Below are 19,560 nucleotides of genomic sequence, written 5' to 3'. Positions count from 1 at the left end.
CATACACAACTACTACTATGAAAACGACCCCAGTCTTAATTACACGTCTTAACACCTGTTTTCATAACGTAAATCAATTAAAATGAGAGTATTAATAATTTACCGTCAAGATTTTTAGGACCCATAATAAACTAGCCTTTTCAATGTCAGGTGAAAGATGTAGCAAAATGAGAAGAACCGGTGAGAATTCGTAGATTATTCAAAAAACCTTATATGTATTAAATTTGATTTCAAAGCCATACGAAAACCTTCTGAAGGCTCTGCAAGACTCATTTAAAGATAATTAATGAAAAAATATCTCTTACTTAATTGCAAATTAGAGAAATTAAAATGCTCTAATATGGGCATCAGCCCAGGCAATCGGTATTACCTAAGTAAATATAAATCTGTTTATGAATATCTCACTAAATCTATATTTACCAAGCCAACATCACTAATCATCCACTATTATCGCCCACCTCTTCATCCACTTGTTCCCTCGAGCCTTCCAATGCACCTACCCCCGACTCAAATCATTCCCACGCGCTGCTGAATCACCTCCCCCACCCCACCTTCTCTTCGATATAAACCCCCCTCTCTTTGCAGCTCGCAGCCAAGTCATCCATCCACCCCTCACACCATCCCCCGATGCAATGTTACCTATGGCAACGAGACAGCTCTCGCCCGCTTCCCGACGCACCGGATCGCTCCGATAAACAGAACAATCGCGAATAGCGCCGGGCCGAGTCCCCACGGGGATGGACGCCCGACGTCACAGGCGGCGCAGGGGATGAGGCGAAGGAGGGAGGGATGGGTAAGGAGGGAGTGGGGGAGGATACGCGCGCCAATTTCACAGGTGGAGTGAGAGCGAACTAGGGGGAAGGGGAGGAGAATTTTGGTTGAAGAGGGAGGATCGTAGATAGGTAGCGAATGAGAGATTATGGTAAAGTGAAAGTAGATGAAAGATAGGCAGACACATTCGTGGAAGCGGGGAAATTCGTAAAAAATTGTGTTACTCAGGTCCTTTCATATAAATAGTGTTAAGAAATGGGGAAAACAGCCCCTTCGAAATACAAATGTGCATTTATAAAATTTTATAGCATTAATTTTCTATGGTAATTAATAGAATCATATAATTTTAAGAGTGACGGAAATAAAGAATGAAATTTTCAAATTTACTGAACGTGAAATCCTTACAAGTACTTTAGATTTTATTGTATTTTAGACATTTTCAAAAGAAACATTTTCTTCACTCAAGTGACTTGCTGTTCAAGGAAAAATATAGGTAGGATTTATAATGGAAAGTCAAGTGACGGATCTATAGTATCTCCGGAAAGGAATAATAATATTTCACCCTTTTGGGTTTAATAACGTGAGAAACTTGATTTTTACAATATTTTTCTTATTTTTCTCCGAATTTATTGAAATAAATGTCCGAGTTCTGCTGTAAAATTATTTTAGGCAGCAGGCTTTTATGTTTTCCCTGAATAAGGCTTTGCAATAACAATAATGAGTGTTTTAAAAATCTGGCCCATGGAAACATGGCTTTTTTCAGACCCTAAGTTCCTTTAGAGATCTTTTTGGATTAATTCCTTGCAAATTATTAACCATAACACATTAAAAACGGAAAACTTCATCAGAACTAAGAATATTTGAGAACGGCGATTAACGGCGTATTGTATCAAATATTAATGATATCCCGTTGTCTCCGAATTGTAATTTTTTATGACAACGTTTATTCAAATATATTTTACTAGGAAATTAAAGTTATTTCTCAGTTTTTTATCCCAATGGATCGAAAATCGATGCGTATTTCACTGTCACATCTTTCTATCACCACCTGAAACCATCCATTTAAATCCAATCTATTCCTGCTTATCGTAAAATAATTTTACTATGCACCTCAATCACACTTGTTATGATAGCCATTTCTCTCATATAAAGCCGCCGACCGAAAATTCTTTTCAGCGACATATAAGGAAATTCCCTCACCCACTTTAAGGCCAAGTCAAATACAAATTCCCTTCGTTGAGCTTCGCGTCCAAGTGCGGCAAACGGGGTTGTTTCCCCGTCTCCCACACGTTCCCCACCCTCCAAAGCCCTCTTTTCGCGAATTTCATTCCGGTATTTTCATTTTCTCTCGGTTCAATATCTCCTCCAAATCCTCCGCTTGAATTTTCCCCAGGAATTTCACCCCGTGCGCTTCATCCCTTTCGCTCCGACGCCCTTCCGGACCCGCACTCAAATCCACTCCCAGCCGCAAAAAAAAAGAAATAACCATTCGAGTCTCACCTATCATCATTCTCCATTTCATGTTATCTGAAATATCACCGTGCCAATGAGAATATATGCGACTCGCCGACGACGACAAAACACAAACGGAATAAGAACAAAACACAAAGCGTCGTTGCGCTCCCTCGAGAAAATCCTCTCCCTCCGTGTATCTCTCTAGCTTTTTCATCCGGGCGATACCGCAATAGTCGTTCCGGGGCTTACTTCAACAGCCCACAGAGTCGTCGTCTCCCAAAGCAACACACACGTGAGGTATCCCAGTCTTTTTCCATGCATAATATTTCCCGCGGATCAGTCGACAAAAATCCTCCCCACATGATCGTTCTCCATTCCAAACCAAGCCTTTATTCCTCTCCTCCCTTAATCTTTTCTTTTTATATTTTTATTTTCCTTCGCAGGAAATGTATACGGAAAAAATAATAAAAAAATTCCTTCCTAAAGTTACAACACTGCGATTCGGCAGGTTTTCCGTCACTCCAATTTTTCTTAAACTTTTTTTTTATTATTCCGCCTCTCCTTCCGCACTCCTTATGTTCGAAACCAATTCTCAATCGACGTCCCTTCACCTCTCACACGTATGGCGGAGCGGAAGTGTGTGCACTCCGCTCCGGCACCCATTTCCGATTCTTCATCCGTCACCGCGAGATCTCATGAGAAACGAGATGCGCCGTTTGAGTGCCGACCGTTTTTTTCTCTACATTTTATTGCTTTGCTTCCATTACATTTTTTCTCTCTCTCTTTCTCCACACTTCGCGGGTACGCATAGGATTGATATTGGCTGGGTGACACCTTTCGAGGGAAGGATACGTAGTAGCTATTTCCTCGCCTTCGCCGACATCGTTGAGTGTCGCATAGGTGTGCCTGAGTGCCGTAGGGATTGCAGAATATAAACTGACGTTTGATGTTTTCAAATTGGTGTCCTGGAAAAGTTCTGTGACGGCGCCACTTTTTATTCCTGCTCCATGCGGCCATAGTTTATCTCTCCGTGACGCAAGATAGTAATCATTAGTATTACGATGCTATCCAATTTTCATTCCAAGTAGTACTGTTCCGCAATTTCTCATTTAAAGCCGGAGTGACATCCTGAGACATAGTTGTTTATTTTTAGGACATCCGACCGCAAACACTTAAATACTCTCACCATAACTGAGTTACAGGGGTTAGTCGTTTTATTGTTCCCACTTCCTAAGGACAGGTCACAAAATGCTCGTTTGAATTCCATTATCAATTTGTAGAATATTCAGTTATAGATCGGTTTTTACCTTCTACATGCATATCCATTAATATAATTATTATCGTTTTAAATTAATATCCTTAAGTATCATACGAAAAATAATTTGAACCTTAAAGAAATATTTCATTGGGCTAATCGATATACCTATGAATACTATGCACGGGATTACTAAATATTGAAAATTTATAATGATAAATATTAGGTACCTAAAATGCCAAACTGTGACTAAAAAGTAGAATGAATTCACGTTTTGTAGTTTTTCCTCATAGACAAATGAACTTTCATGTAAATTCAAATATTATCATAGATGAACTCGTTCTAAATTACCCTAATGTTATTCTCATAATATATCTTCGGTTAATTCCACAAGTGAGGACCTTTAAGTGAAAATTCGACTTTAAAATGAGGATCATTTTCCGTGCATAGGTTGGGCCACTGGGGTACATGAATTATAATTCACATTGTAGTCCATCAAGATAAGTTAACCGCATATAAACTTCATATGCAATATTGATTAATAACATACTACAACCGTTCAATGCATTATTGAAAAAAACGTATAACCCTGTTATTAGTTTGAGATTATGGAATAAAGATTTTTCCCATAAGTTTATATAATGCGCTTATAACTTTTTCCATATGAACTAAATTTTTTCATATGAATGTAATATAATGCAAAATTTATTTTATTTTCAGGTGCGGCATATCCTCTTCAGCCCAGTTCCTCGAAGTCAATGAAACACGCCTGATGCCATTAGTACCTGGTTTTCTTAAACCGCAGCTCAAAATCCGACAGGCTTCCGAGTATTTAATGAGAAAGTTACAAAATGGCAACGAGGGTGTCAGCCTAATATACAATCCTGAATTACGGTAATTTAAATTCAATAAGTAAAGCTTAATTGCCCTCTTTAATCCCGGAAGAATAAAAAAGTTTTCCAGCAATAAATCAAGATTCCTCTATTGCTGAATTATTTTCTGCTCTCCAGCATGTTAACGTCAGCATCATGAAGATAACGCTATTATCTTCATAGTGGAAAATATCCTTCAAGGAGAAAATAAAGCCTTGCATTTTCTTTATTTTATATTTCCCACAAAATAAAACAAATATTTTCAGTATTTTCAATAAAACAAACCTTTCACTATTTGCTTTCTTTCCTACCCTCAATATGTAGAGTTCCCAACGATCCTTTGGAATGTGATTTCGATCAGGACCATGAGCCTGGTCATGGGCGCTAAGAATGTTGGACCAAACTTCCTAAGAAACACTAATTTGCAGAAATTTACACGGAGGTAAAACTTTCAAATCTTCTCGATTCAGTCATGCCCACAGGAATGAAAAACAAAATTAACAGTCTCGGAAGGTGCCACTCACTCAAATTAGAAACATTCTTGGCGTCAACATGGAACAGAGGAAAATCGAGAAACCCGTGGTAGTTCCTTCCCTTTTCTTTCCAACGAATGAAATAATTGCTTCTGAATTAGTTATTTGATCACGTCATGAAACTTTTGTCTGAACGATAACTCCCACTTTTTCTCATTTAATTTCGCGATAGAGTTGCTGGATATAGAGAAAAAAAGTTCACTGAAATTAATTTCGCTTAACTCATACCAAATACAAAATTAACAACAGATCGAGGGTATTTGATAACAGTAGAGTGAGGATATTTGATGTCAGGGTAATAGCTACTAGGGGATAATACCCTGAGTATGTAGGGGTACTCATGAATGAATACTCATCAATGCAGTGGAAGGCATTTATGAATTGCAAGATACCCATAACTCGTAATCGACAACCTCTGGATGCACGGATCCCATCCCTGGGGCCTCGGACCGAAGTCACATCCTCGACGCCTCTGTGCTGACCCCAGCGAAACGTGGATATTATTTTCTCTCCCGCAGCTCTCACGACGAAGCCTCGCAATTGGTCAAACACGCTCGACGGAGAGGAGTGGGGGAAAAAAGTGGGCGTTGAATGGAGGCAGTAGGGGTTCCATGGACACAGCAGTAGCAGCAGCAAGCCAAGGGAGGGAAGCGCAGAGGGGAGGGTCGGCCAGTGGCCATGCATGCGCCGTCGACCGCACCCCCTCCGCGCCACACCCGGGCGAACAAACATGGGTGGCCCATCTATCTTGACCGGCCGGCGCCTCCCCTCCGTCCCTTCTCGCATCTGCGCCCTGCACCAAACTGTCCGTCCATCCCCTTGGCCGCCTCCTCCTCTCTCCGAAAAGCACATCCCTCCAGTACACACACCTCGTTCCGCAAATGGTCACCCAATCATGGACGCTCGAATGGCGGGCGATCCGAAAGAGGTTTCTCGGGGTGAGAATTTCTTGGCTGAAGCTCTCGCGGGTCATTGCAGCCGCTGGTAATGTTTTTTCGGGCGTACCCCGCGTTTATTTGCTTTGTTTCCTGTCTTTTCGTAGCCGTTGCTGGTCATCTTTTCTCAGGGAATAAAGACAGTGGCGGATACAGAAAAAACTCGAGGGGAAGGAGCGCAAAAGATATCTTGAGTTAGCTTTACTTTTATCCTAATAAAAAATAATGACATCACGCGCAGAGTTTAAGAAAATATTAATTAAATTTAATACACAAATACACAAGACAATGCCAACTTAGGATATAAAAAAGTTAATTGTGGTTCTGCAATGTTTGGCATTACGGGCGGGCCCGCAAGAGGGAACGCTCCCTCTGCGCCCCCCATCTGTATCCGCCACAGAATAAGGATAGTTTTTCCGTAAAGAGTATTTCCAAGGGTTCATGAAAGGAAGGAGGTTGAAAGGGGAGGGGGTGAAGGAGTTTCCTTTTTATTTTTGCATACTTATAGAGCAGGATCCCACGTGTGGGATTGTGAAGCCACACTTCTTGTTGAAATTAAGTATTTCCTTATCTTCAACGCCTAGTGGATTAGCCAGGGTTTGGAATATGTCACCTTGGTATTATTTTGGTATTTTTTGAGGTCAATCGCGTCTGCCGAGGTTCCATTCACCGCCACTGTGGCTTGAAAATCAGCCCCACGTGGGATCCTGCTCCGGCACCCGAAAAAATATCACCAACATTGGTGAGAAGTTGATGGAATTAATGAATGGATCCACCCCCTGGTATATGAGAACCTGGAATTGGCTGAAAAATGCGGATTAAGAATACTAAAGGAGCTTTAGCAAATAAGATTGAACTACACCGCAATAGTACCTATAGCAATTAGGACTACTTTCTGTTTCGCATGCCTTGCTCGTGATGCATCGCACCTCATCTTTCAATATCAAATCAATTTCATATTCAAATCTTTCCCCCCTCGAGCACCACGTTAAGCACTTCTTTGTTCTCATTCTCTCCGTCAACTTAACCTTCTCTAGAAAAGAAATGACTAGCGCTGAGTCTGACCTGAAATAAAGCCTTTTGTGGTGCGGAAACGTTGATACTGAGGAAAGAGGGCGAGAAGAGACTATAAGCACTCAAAATGAGTTTGGAGAAGAGCAGATAAGAGTGATATGGAAGAAAATAATAAGAAACAACGAAGTGCTGGACATGGTACGCGAAAAGAGAAAGCTTTCAATAATAAATGAGATGTGAAGAAGAAAAGGTGATTAGAATGGAGCAAGAACTGGGCGGGGAAGGGGATGTTAAAAACTGTGCCAGAGGGAAAAATGCTTGGTTATGTAGATAAAATGGAAGGGAGGTGGCCAAAGGACTAACCTACTTTAATTGGTATAAGTAATAACCCGATAAATTGGAAGTATTGTTTTAATTTTAGAGGATACATTCATGATGAAATTTATGGTGCCACAACCACATCTTCCAATCCTGTTCGTAGCAGGCATGCCATTTCAAGGAAAGCTTCTAGTGGTCTGATTTTGGCCAAATATCCCCCATAACAAAGTAGTCATAGTGGGTTAACAATTCAGATCATAAACGTTTTACAAAATGAGGATTGAGGCGAACAAAATTGAATTTCAAACAATTTCTGAGAAAAAATTCCAAAAAATAACCTGAAATATGAGAAAATGGTCGACATGCCTATGCAGTATCCTAAAGGTGAGGTAGCGGTGAAACAATATGGTTTGGTAATAAAGTCGACATTTTGATGAAAAATGGAAATATAATGCAAAATGAAAACCTCCAACGGAACCATGCTAACTACTTGTTCACTCACCTTAGTTCCCATTCATCCCTTTTACCAAATATCTTACAAACCTTTGGCATTAATTCGTGTTAAATGATTTATAAACGGGTACAACCATTATTTAATAGAATTATTCATTGCTACATACATGGAAAATGATGCTGCAATTAATTTTCAGAGAAAAATTCTTCCTCCTGCTGTTCCATTACCTCCGGCATTACTAATTACAGCGTTTAATGGCTAAAAGAATGACAGGCGAACGAGACGTATAAGACCGGAATGTATGGAAAGGCACTGACGGTGAGAGAGAAAATAAACACGGTAAATAAATGTCTCCCGCACCGAGACCCAAACAACCAGACAAAGAAACAGTCCGGTCTTAATAGCACTTCCACCAGCTCCAAAAAAAATCCCCCGACCGCTCTTCCCCTCTCCGAAAGCGTATGAAGCTGAATTTTTCACTTTGGCAAGCCTTTTGACTGCCTGGCACACATTTTTCCTTTCATCGCGCTTAAAAACCCCCAAGTAGTCTTCCCCCGGAGTTTTTTTTTATTTTTCCCTCACGCCTACCTCCTTGGGAAACCACCGTCTTCGCCACCGCCTCCCGCCGATCCCCTTAAACTCCTTTCAACGCGCACCTACTCCTCTCCCCGGTAATTCCTTTTCTCTCCCGCCCTGTAATTAAGAGCCTCGCGGAAGGAGCGAACTCTTTTCAGAGCACCCAAACGAGAAACGAAGCCGTTGAGCGGGAAGGAGGTAAAAAAATACAGAAGGAGCGGACGGACAAAGAGGCCAGGTATGGAGAAGGATTGCTATTTCGCCTTTTACTTTTATTCTCCTCCTCCTCACCCAACCACACAGCTCCCTTCTTAAAGAACGTTTTCCTATTTGTTCCCCGCAAAAAAAAATCCCCCACCACACGGGCGTGCGTTCGGTGGGTACTTTTCCTATACATGCTCCTTAGCATCCCTTACCGATGCCTCTCCAAGACGTTGTGGTGCCGCCGCAAACCGACGCTTGCGGTGTCATTATTCTTATTTGTTTTCCCCTTATTTCCTCTCGTATTTTGTCCAAGGAAAAGAGAGAGAGGGAATCACGTGAAAGCATTAAAAACCTTCACATCAAAAAGGCACGAACGTGCACGAGCGAGTTCGTTCCCTTGCGGGGCACAAAAAAGCCTTTTCAATCGACGTGTCCGCTAAAAAATTAAGAGAGAGGGCTGTTTCTTAAAAGATTTCCCGCATCACAAGACGGGCGATGGAAATCTTAGCGGAGAGAAGGCAAGACAGAGAGAGATAAAAAGGAAAAGAAGTTAAGAGAAAGCGGATGTTTTAAGACGTTTCTTGCGCTTGAGTTCGTCATGGGCTCGACTCGTCGCGGACGGACTCACTTAATGTCATTAAGTTAGTTTCATTTTTTTTAAATTCTTTTGCGCGATTCCTCAATTTCCTTTCTATTGATATCACTCTCTTGTTCCGATGAGCACGGCGAGGCCCGCAATGAAAAGTTAGCAAACAGCCTCACGAAGATGGCAATTTCTCAAAGCGTTTGTACCGGTCTCAGCTTTCATTTGAGGCGCATGCCGGAAACCAAAGAAAGCTTTTCTCTCTGTACCCTAAAATGTCACAGCATTATTAAGTATTGCGGCCTAGTCATTAACAATGGTAAGCATTTTATTGTATGTTTCAGTCCCCTCTACCGCGTAGTAATTTGTCTATTCATTACCAGAGGCGTTATATCATCTTAAGTTAGATTGAATGAGTTACCAACCCTGAACAATGATCCTCTGGCAAAACCCAATAAAATTCCGAGGAGAAATTACCAAAAGGTAAAACAAGATACAAAATATACACTTTCTGGTCATCATCTGCCATGCCTTTGACCACCAAATGATACCGAGAAACATGAACCATCTAAAACCGGCTCTTTTTGGCCATTACTAGAAAGAAAAAAATTAAATATATTTCGCATGAGTGACTCGGGATTAGAAAGCATTGAAAAACCACATCAGCCCTCGATACCTCTTACCAATTGCCAAAGTGCAATAAGATTCTTTTAGCAGGAATGTAATAAAATTCTCATACACCTCGATGAATATTATACACAAGAACAGTTGATACCCTCGTGATAATACGATAATCCTGGTAAGATGGAGAGTGGAAGGCATTTGATTAATGCACAGCATAATTTTTCATATTTTTCATTTTATCGTTCAAAGATCTATAATAAGCTTACCACCGCTATCCGTGATTGCAATCCTCTCTTGCATGGAAAATAACAGGACTTATCACTTTACAGCCGTAACTTTCAAAATTCATCATGCCGGATTGACAACGACTACGAGACGAGAAAATGATCGATTTTCCCAAAAACGGTCTCGAAGTATTCAATTTTAGAAAACAAATACAGCCAAACAAAATTTTTCAGCAGCATCGAACACCCAAAGGATTAAATGTTTGTTGAACTACGGTTGAATGGCCCTTATCCGCCAATAAACTCTTCATAATGATGTAAAATTTCATCCAAAATATTTTTTTTTAATTTTATATCATACTGTGATCGAATTCCCATTAGCTGCGTTTGTATAATGAAACTTTCATCAGAAGAATATGGCCACGAAATAACTGATAATAATTGAAGCGCACCACGAAAACGAGTAAGGGGGATCATCGCGAAGCACCAGAGTGGATGAAACTGGCAGTGGGCGTTAGAGCGGAATCAAACAAAGGAAGCTCTCCAGTGGCGATCGCAATAATTCCGATCCCAGCCTCGATGGCCACGACATCTGCCAGTCCCACGGGATCCGCGACTGCTCACCAACCCTATCCGTGCGACCACAGCGGTGACCCAAATGGCATTGACGAAGGGGGGCTAGAAGTGGAGAGAAAGAAGCACTAGAGGAAAGAATTTATTAAAAGTGTATATTGTTCTCATGGAGTTATGGTGCATTAATGAAATAGATGGAAGTATAGATTCCCTCCCTCAAAATATACGTCGATCGGCATTCATATATTGGTTCCGGTCTCAATTATTTCAACATCTCCTCAACTCAAAACGCTCAAATTCATAAATTCTCAACCTAATTCACTCATGAAAATTAAAAAAGGGTCAGATCATATCAAGCAACAAATTGGCAGCAAATGGCTTGTTTCCTTTGTAGAAATTCTAAAAATAACATGGGACAGAATCTTTTATGCAACAAATTTTTTTGCTTCTTGCCCCCAAGCTTCGTGCGGTTCTCGCATAACGAGATTACTGCGGGCGTGGTCGTGTAGAGGAGATGGGTGCAAGGCAAAACCAGCGACGCTCGTCGCGACCAAAATCACCGCGCTTCCACCGAGAAGAGGAGATCTCAGGGCAGGAGGAGGAGCGGATTGAAAAGGCGAGGCTGACGAGAGGGGAGTTCGGCGGTCGAGGTGTGTACGTACGTATATGAGGATGGGTCTATAGGTGAGTGGGGCGTAGCTGGAAATGGTTTCAAGGAGGGAGAATAAACGTTGGCGTTGGAGGGAAATAAGGAACATTTCAAGAGCAAAAAACTGTGCAACTAAAAGACAATATAAATAATATTCACAAAATAAGTTGTTGAACGATATACAGCCGTTAAACAGTTGAAAGAAAATAAATTCTCCAAGGCCTTTGCTGGGCAAAAAGGTGGTGGGGTGGTAAGTTAGAAGGATGACAGTGGGTTGAAACACAAAATAAAGCTGAAACACTATGATACAAACACTTGCCCAAGATCACTCACTCACATAGCAGATTTGCTCAAAAGAAAAAATTTCCGCGCAGATATCAATCACACACACTAAGGTTTTCGAAGCTTCCGCTTACGCCAGTTACCCACTCACACCAGAGAAATAGACAAAAAATGTAAAACTAGGTAAATCACGCTCATACTCACGCACCTCGCGGGTTTGTTCCTTAGAGCAAATTTGCTATGTGAGTTAATTCAAGTAAAGAAAAAGTGTGCTATGTGAATATAAATCATCATCATTTATCTTAAGTGGCCCGATAACTGAGGCGATAATGATGTTGAAGGAATGAATTGATGCACTTGAAAATTTCAAATATAGGAGTCACTCGTTGTGCTTCACATGAAATGAGCAATGCTAAGTTTTTATGCAGATCTCCACCCAATACTTCTATCAGTATATATTTTCACATTTATATAAGTCTTCTCTTCCAATATCCTCCTTCACGTGTTCTATTCTTAAATAGCATCTCTGCTCTTGCACTTCCGTTCCGGTACTTTAAAATATCAGCAGTCGTATACAGCGTATCTAGCCTATTCTTTCTTTATTGCTTTCGTACAAATATCTGTACGCTTCATTGTATCTATTCATTGAAACGCATGATGTGTGCAAAGGGGTATCTAGAATGGTCATACCGGGGGTCACCACAGGAGGGCATTGGGGCCGAGGAAATCTGAAAAACATTTATACTATAATAATACGTTCTGAATGTGTACTGATTCTTGAATATCTTTGGAAATTTCATGACTTGAAATAAATGTCTGAAAACTTTTTAGAATTTATCATCAATTTTTATAACCTACAATTCCCGGATACGCGTTTGAATTTGTGTAACTGCTTGCAAATTTAAAATGCAATAGCTACATTCAATCGTATAGAATGTATAAAACATATGCAAATATTATGAATCGTATAAGAGCACAAAGCATACAAACTTTGTAATGCAGGCATAAAATTTGGAATGCAAACATAAACTCTAGGAAAAATGAATACATGTTGCGCGCACCATTCACTGTGTGAAGTAATTGAGCAGTGTGGGGATATCATTTCTATGCAAATATTATGAGTTATATATGAACACAAAACAAACACATTTAGCATAAATTTTGGAATACATACATAAAACCTGGGAAATATATGAATATATATTGGGCGCACCATTCTCATTGTGAGAAGTAGTTGGTAATGGTGGGGTAGGTGATCGGCCCGCAGTCGCACTGTGCAAGCGTTCGTCGTTGTCGCTCAGCGCAGACCCTCTCCACATCATTCGCGCTCGCTCCATCTGTCTCCTCATTCGGCATTCACGCTGCGAGGGGCGGAAAGGGGCGAAGACTTGATGACCACCCAGTTGGGGGAGCACCCGCTCCACAGCCACCACCGCGTCGCGGCCTAAAGGACCTGCTGCCTCCCTTTTAACGATCAGACCTTCTCTCTCAACCCCCTGGACCATTTGTTTTCGTCGAACGTGAAAAGAGACGGGAGGCGAAAGTGATGGACGACTTGGTTTGCCGCGAAGAAATGAGAGCGCCCCGTTTCCATTTTTGCGTGCGATCCGATGATAATCAGGGAAAGGAATCTGGGGACATTATCCTTGCTTACCCGCAAACTTGACGAGCGAAACGCCACGAATACGTCTTCCCCTGCAGAGCGAGTGCTCTATCGTGCCTGCACGTAATGAAACAGGCCGCAGTTTCGTGCTATGGACCACGTGTTCGTTTATTCACGCGTGGAAAAATTGAGGACGACCTTAGAAGATTGATTCGTCCGGTCTAGGCCGTCTGGTTTCTAAATTTATGGGAAAGTGATAGCGAGGTAGCTGCATTCCAAGGGAGTGTGAAGAACATTGGAACTCTTGGTTCGAGCAAGAAAAGTTTCAAGACTAACATTACGTGCAGGCACGATGAAGATCTGGCTTTGCAGGGGAAGACGTATTTGCTATAGTATTTGCTATGAAAGAATCAAGTATATTGTAATTTCCCTAAATCTATAATCGTTTTTACCATGGCAACCAAACGCATAATTTCAAAAAAGAAATTTCTGCAGAGGGAATTATTTTGCGAGCAAATTCCATGGAAAATGACGAAGAATTCGTTTGGACTCATTTAGGCTACTACTAGGTATTATCTATTTCTACAAAACTACACTATCTCATCAAGGCTGTTGTTACTAGCCAGAATTGCCCCAATCACATCACCGCTTCAGAATATCTAACGTAATGTAATTATCGGGCATCGTGAAAACGTGAAATTTTAATTTTCCTGCCTCGAACTAACAGCTCAGAAATTCTTCACATCCTCTTGGAATTCAGCGATCTTGATAGCACTGTTCCGTAATTTTAGGAACCAGACGTACAAGACAAAGTTAAGAAAATAATACTAAAAGACCGTGAATAAGGGGGAAAGTACAACTAGCAACCAAATTTTACTCTTCTTGTGCAAGGGGACTTAAACCTCTTCCACATGCAAATGTGTTCCTAAATAGCATTACGTAGTGGAAAGCTAAAACGTGCCTGCGGCTCCATAGTTTTAGAAAAAAAACAGAGAAGGGGAATGCATATCAAATGAACGGATGAACAAAGCAAAGAATAAGAAATACAAAGAACCGCCACTTCCAGTGAGATACTTCCATTCTAAGTGTGACTCTCTGAAGAATGGAAGCAGCTTCCCTAGACTTATAAAAACTAAAAATGCTGTTAATAGTAGCAGTTTTTTATTTCAGATGGTGTACCTTAATGCTTCGAGGCATTTTATACACTATGTGCGCTTGTGATAGCTTTGTGCTATTTTCATTTTATTATCGTATCATACCGAAAATTACTTTTTGATCACTTTATTTGTAGGATTTACTGCTTGAATGAGAGAGAGAGTAGATAATAAGTATTTGATTTGGAATACTTTCTTATGTACCTAGTTAGAACGATACCATCGGGTAAGTCACACCGCATACTCGTACTCGAGCCTCTCCATCCATCCGTTATTAATGTAAAATTTACTCCTCTATGAATTTAGAAACCCTGCAAAAAGGATTTGCGACAGGTATGGATGAAGGAAAAATTGTAGAAATAATCTCTATTTCTTGCATTATCCTCTCTCTCCTTTTAAGGGCGATACCCCTAAACCCCTTTTCAAGTGCGTATATACAACCGCTATAACGTACTTCCCCATGATTTTAGAAACCAGACGGATTGGATATGGATGAATGGGGAGCGGGGAAAAGGGATAAAAAGGAGGAGGGTGGTGTGGTGTGGTGTGGTGTGGGTGGGTGGGACAGAGATAGAATGGTTGCTGCGGGAGGCGAGGAGGTGATAGGGGGGTGAGGTAAGGAGGAGAGGGAAGGACTCTGAACACTTGAGGATCACTCTTACCCGTCGACCCCTGCCGCTTCGCCCATTATTGGAAACCCTCTCCTCCCCCACCCACCCCCTTTTCCCCTCCCAACCCACCCCACATGTTTGCGTGGCCGCTCGCGACCCCCACCCCCCGATTCGAACAACACACACCCCCACCACCCGCTGGGATTCTCCACCCCCCCGTTACCTCCACCCCCATGGTCTCAACCGCCGCCACCACTCATCCACATACGACGGATGGATGAGAGAAGGAACACCAACGACGCTTTCGGATTTGAAAAATGGTCCAAAAAGGAAATGGGGCGCAGGAGGGGGGGAGGGTATGTTGCGCGCCTACTCTTAAAAAATAAAGGGGCGAAGGGAGGAAAAATCTGAATGACGAAAGATGGAGGGAAAATCTATACCAAAGTGCAGTTCACTCGAAATAGGGATGGCCGTAATGGTGGTCTTCAGCGTGATGACAAAATGACGCAGGCTTCATTGAAAAATAATAAAATAAGTATATGAGTGAATTTCGTGGAGCAAAAGAAGATATTTTGCATTAAAGTCTTAATGGAATTATTTATTTTCTAGATTGCCATCGATGTGTAAATCGCAATGCTAAAATGGATATAATAAGCCAAATAGTTTTAAATGTTGCTGTAAAGTATCTGTTGCAACTACCTTCAATTACAGATGAGTCAAAGCCAATAAAACCTGGGCCATGCATAATAGAACTTATATTTCCTTATTTTCTGTGCAAATGGCGCAATGCAACTATTCCGTAGCTAAGAGATACCTTGGATTCAGGGAATTTATGTAGAATAGCAAAAATTAAAGTATGATAAGCGCAAGTGGAAGAGGTAAATAATTATCACCTTGAAATTTGGTACCTGCTACAATTATTTTTAAATAGCGTAAGTTATGAGCAAAAAATGATTGACGGCAACTCACTTGTTGTAACATAAATATGCACTGGAATACAGCCTTACTAAATGAATTTTGGTTGCGTAATCTGAAAAACCATGCATTTTTTCCTATTGACGCGAGATATGTACTATTCACTGATATTGAATTAAAACGATCCTAACTGAATGAAAACGCAGATTTTCGTACAACTTATTGGATAGTGTCGCTCTAACTGGATAAAAAAAGCAATCAAAATCAACTACTCACTCTCCACACTCCCTCATTTAGTGGGTAAATTCTACAAATAAAGTGATCAATATAGCATATGAAGTAATTTCCAGCGCACACAGAGCATCAAAATGCCTCGAAACAATGCGGTATACCAGCTCAAACAAAAAAATTGGTACTTTCGTCGGTATGTTTCAATTTTTCTGGGGACAAGAAAGAAAAATTCAATGTTATGTTTAAAATTCAGCAAAAATACCGGGAAAAAAGGAAAATTTCCATCCATTCGTTTAGATGATCAATTTAATCGTGTCTCGCTTACTTTAGGAACACCATACAGTGTCTCGCTAATAGTAAGAATATTTGACTTTCTCATTAACCTTTCTATTGTCTCCCAAAACAAAATTCAATGCTATTAACAACTAAAAATATTATATATTAAGTAGGTATTTAAAAGATCTTTCGTTATCCTTAAACCTTCCATATCATATTTGATGCGTTTGATGGAATGCTCTGCGGAAAACAGATATCTACGCAATATCTATATTCTCATCTACGCTGACATACATCTGGGTTTCTCAGTCATACTTTCCTATGTTTTTAATTTTTCCTGGCTTCATTCCAGGGAAAATATTTAAAATTTTAAGGAGAGAAAACACGGTGATGTACTATACTAAATAATATTTGATAGAACGGATTAAAAACAGATAGTATAGTTGATGGTTTCAGGCGTTTCTTTATGGAAATTGCTCATGATGAATGAAAATTGTACTTTGTTTTTCCACATATATTTATTTACACGTGGGCTGACAAAGGCCAGATGATGACGCAGCGTGTCGAAACCGCGGTCGCGTGTAAATAAATATATGTGGAAAAACAAAGTACAATTTTCATTCAACAGATAGTATCACAAATGAAGGATTTACTTACAATATTTCACAATCTCGCCACGGTTTTCGGTTCCATTAGTACCTAAAAGAAATATCAAAAAGAAATATAAAATTTGAAGAATAATTGTTGAATAAAAAATAATACAAGGTTATCATTAATCCGGTAAATAATTAATCAAACCAAATATTTCAATCCACATATACCTCAATAATAATTAGAAAAATATTTAGCATCACTCTTGTAAGATTACAAGGGCTATTTAAACTATAAAATCATAATAATGCATTATCTATCTACATCGCTACAGATGGTGAAAATTCCCACGTTCATCTTTTAGATCTTCGTTCAGGAAATGTACTCTTGGAGATTTTATATTTGCTATGAATATGTGAGAATCAACTCTCACATTTATGTTCTAAAATAGCCTCGAGTACTCCAAAGGCAAACGGGTAGACGGAAATGGAATAAAATGGCCACGTTGGGATATTTTTCTTTGATCTCTACACTGTAGTGGGTATTTCCTCTGGACTCCATACGCGGGCGGCCACGCTCATTCTCGAGTGGAAATGATGCGCGTGTGTTTGTCATTCGCGCCCCATTTTAAGTCTCTAGTGTTACTTAAAAAGCGTTTATTTTGTATTATTCTTAGTCCACACCGACCCCTCCCCCACCCCCGTTATCAACTCCCCCTCTCCGCTGCACGCGCTATGGGCGCCCTCCGCCTCTTCTCATCCCATACCACACTCCCCTCTCGGCAAATAAAACGTGCATATTCATTCCCTCCTCTTCTCCCATTCCGTCCTTTCATGATCCCCTTCCTCCCTACGCGTCCTTATCCTCTTCCCCGCTAATGGCTCACGCATGTTCCGGCGCTGAAAACGGTGGAGATGGCCGAAGGACGGGGGGTGATGCTGGCCGTGCCGGCAGGTTATAGAACCTGAGGGAGGTCTCGAGTCGGATTTTTTTTTTAAAGAAAGCATGGTCGATAGATGTGGCATACAACATCCTGAAGTATTGTTACTGATCAGTTCAATTAACAGTACCTTTGTCCATTCATGATGCCAATTCCAGAACGCCAGAAAGCGTCGCACAGTTGTTGAAATAATTAGAACGGGATACGCTGGAGACTTAGAGGCTAAGCTCAAGGCTTGGACTACTTGAGCAATTTAAATCATAATATAACCCCACTGAATTTACATTTCCGAAGGAAGCGATACATTTAGATAAATATTATGTCAAACGGATGGGCATACGACTTCGTTTTTCCTCAAAGCAATAAAGGACTTTAATAAATGTAGGGCGGAACTCTGCATACGCATGTTCATTCTATTTGTCAGCGGGTGGTGTCCTAGCATGCATCGTTCCACGCCTATTGGGGCGATTTGCAATGTGGCATGTGAATGTAGAATTCTTTGGACGCGAATTATTTGAGGGCATGGAAGGGGTGAGTTAGCATTTTTAGAACATGGTCTATAAAAGAGGGAAACCACATGCTAAACTATTGTTACTAATCGGTTCAACGGAGAGCATGCACATTTTCAAAGCATCTTTATGACCCTCTTTCAGGAAAACAATGTTTACGAATATATATTATGAGAATAGGGGGAAAATTATCAGCGAAAATTTTCCAGAGAAAACAGCACGAGTTAATTCATAAAGTTGAGTAAACCACAAATGAATTAGTTAATTATGTTAGCTGATAGTCTATTTTCATTCTCGCGGAGAGGATGGGGAGACATGAGTCGAATAGCTAGTGCATACTGGTGGAGGGTAGGTAGGTAGGTCGGCACGGGAGGTACGTTGAAGGGTTTGAGCATATGACGCCCGTGTGGGGGAGTGGATGAATAGGGCGGTTGGCATGTGGTCCCGTTCTTCGCTTGCCATTGAACTCGCCGCGAAATTAGGGCCACAAGGGGGTGGCGGGGTGGGGTGGGGGAGAAAACAGAAGAAGAACAGGACTCGTCCGCTCTCTACATCCTGCCATTTATTTATTTTTTTCCTTTACTCCCCGGGCACGTGAGCAGGGTTTTTGCGAGAGGGAACTAGTGGCTCTTCGCTCCTCTTTTATTTTATTTCCCAGAGGCGGCGACTGCAGAGAGAAAGGATTGTAGACAGACGGTTGCGAAGCGACCGCTGTCGGACGAGTGGTGGCGCCGCGGACGCCCTCATAATGCATATATCCCCCCCCTCCCCAACCACTCACAGTACCACGTACGTATCTATGTATGTACAATCTCTCTCTCTCTCTTTCCGTCGCATGGCTGTGGGAATTCCCCCGGACGCGGACGCTTGGACGAACGCGAGATAGTGTGACGGAGAGAGCTTTCACGCAGATGTGTAGCGAATGCGGGAGAGAGATCTTTTTTACGTTAGTGTGGGGGTCAGAGTGCGGGAACGCGACCGTACAGAGGAGAGCATAACGGAGAGAACACGCGCCAGGGCCACCAGGGCCCCCTCCTGCCTTTCGACTGCACCCTGCTACCATTGTAGTCCATTATGATCAGATATGTAAACATCATTCCTTAGCTATTGTAATCCTGGATGTGTGCCATAGAGTAGAAAAAGTAATGAATATGTAGAGCACAAGGCGCCAGGGAAGGACGTGATAAATAGGCCAAGTCATAAGCAATGGTTATACTTAACTAGAGATATGAAGAGAAACTGAATCGAAATTGCCAATAGGAAAACCATAACATAAATACTGAGGCAAATTAAGATGGAAATAGGTAAAAAGAAAATATTAGCGAACTGAAGGAACTAACATGGGAATGAGGTTGTAACACTACCCAAATTACGTAACACTACTCACCTACTATTTATTTGGTTTCGT

At 41.2% G+C, this 19,560-nt stretch overlaps 1 long non-coding RNA gene across 1 annotated transcript in view; it reads right to left on the bottom strand.

Moving 5' to 3' along the window:
- LOC124174020 overlaps positions 1-19,560 on the bottom strand; it is a 61,919-nt gene that overhangs the window by 17,351 nt on the left and 25,008 nt on the right. Inside the window, exon 3 of the long non-coding RNA XR_006868838.1 lies at positions 16,770-16,811. This is a non-coding gene — a long non-coding RNA (uncharacterized LOC124174020). The remainder of the gene's footprint in view (positions 1-16,769; positions 16,812-19,560) is intronic.

Source organism: Ischnura elegans, chromosome 2 (assembly GCF_921293095.1).
Source record: "Ischnura elegans chromosome 2, ioIscEleg1.1, whole genome shotgun sequence".
Classification (NCBI taxonomy): Eukaryota; Metazoa; Arthropoda; class Insecta; order Odonata; family Coenagrionidae; genus Ischnura; species Ischnura elegans.
The sequence above is the reverse complement of the archived record's forward strand: the minus strand, read 5'-3'. Positions and strand labels throughout refer to the sequence as shown.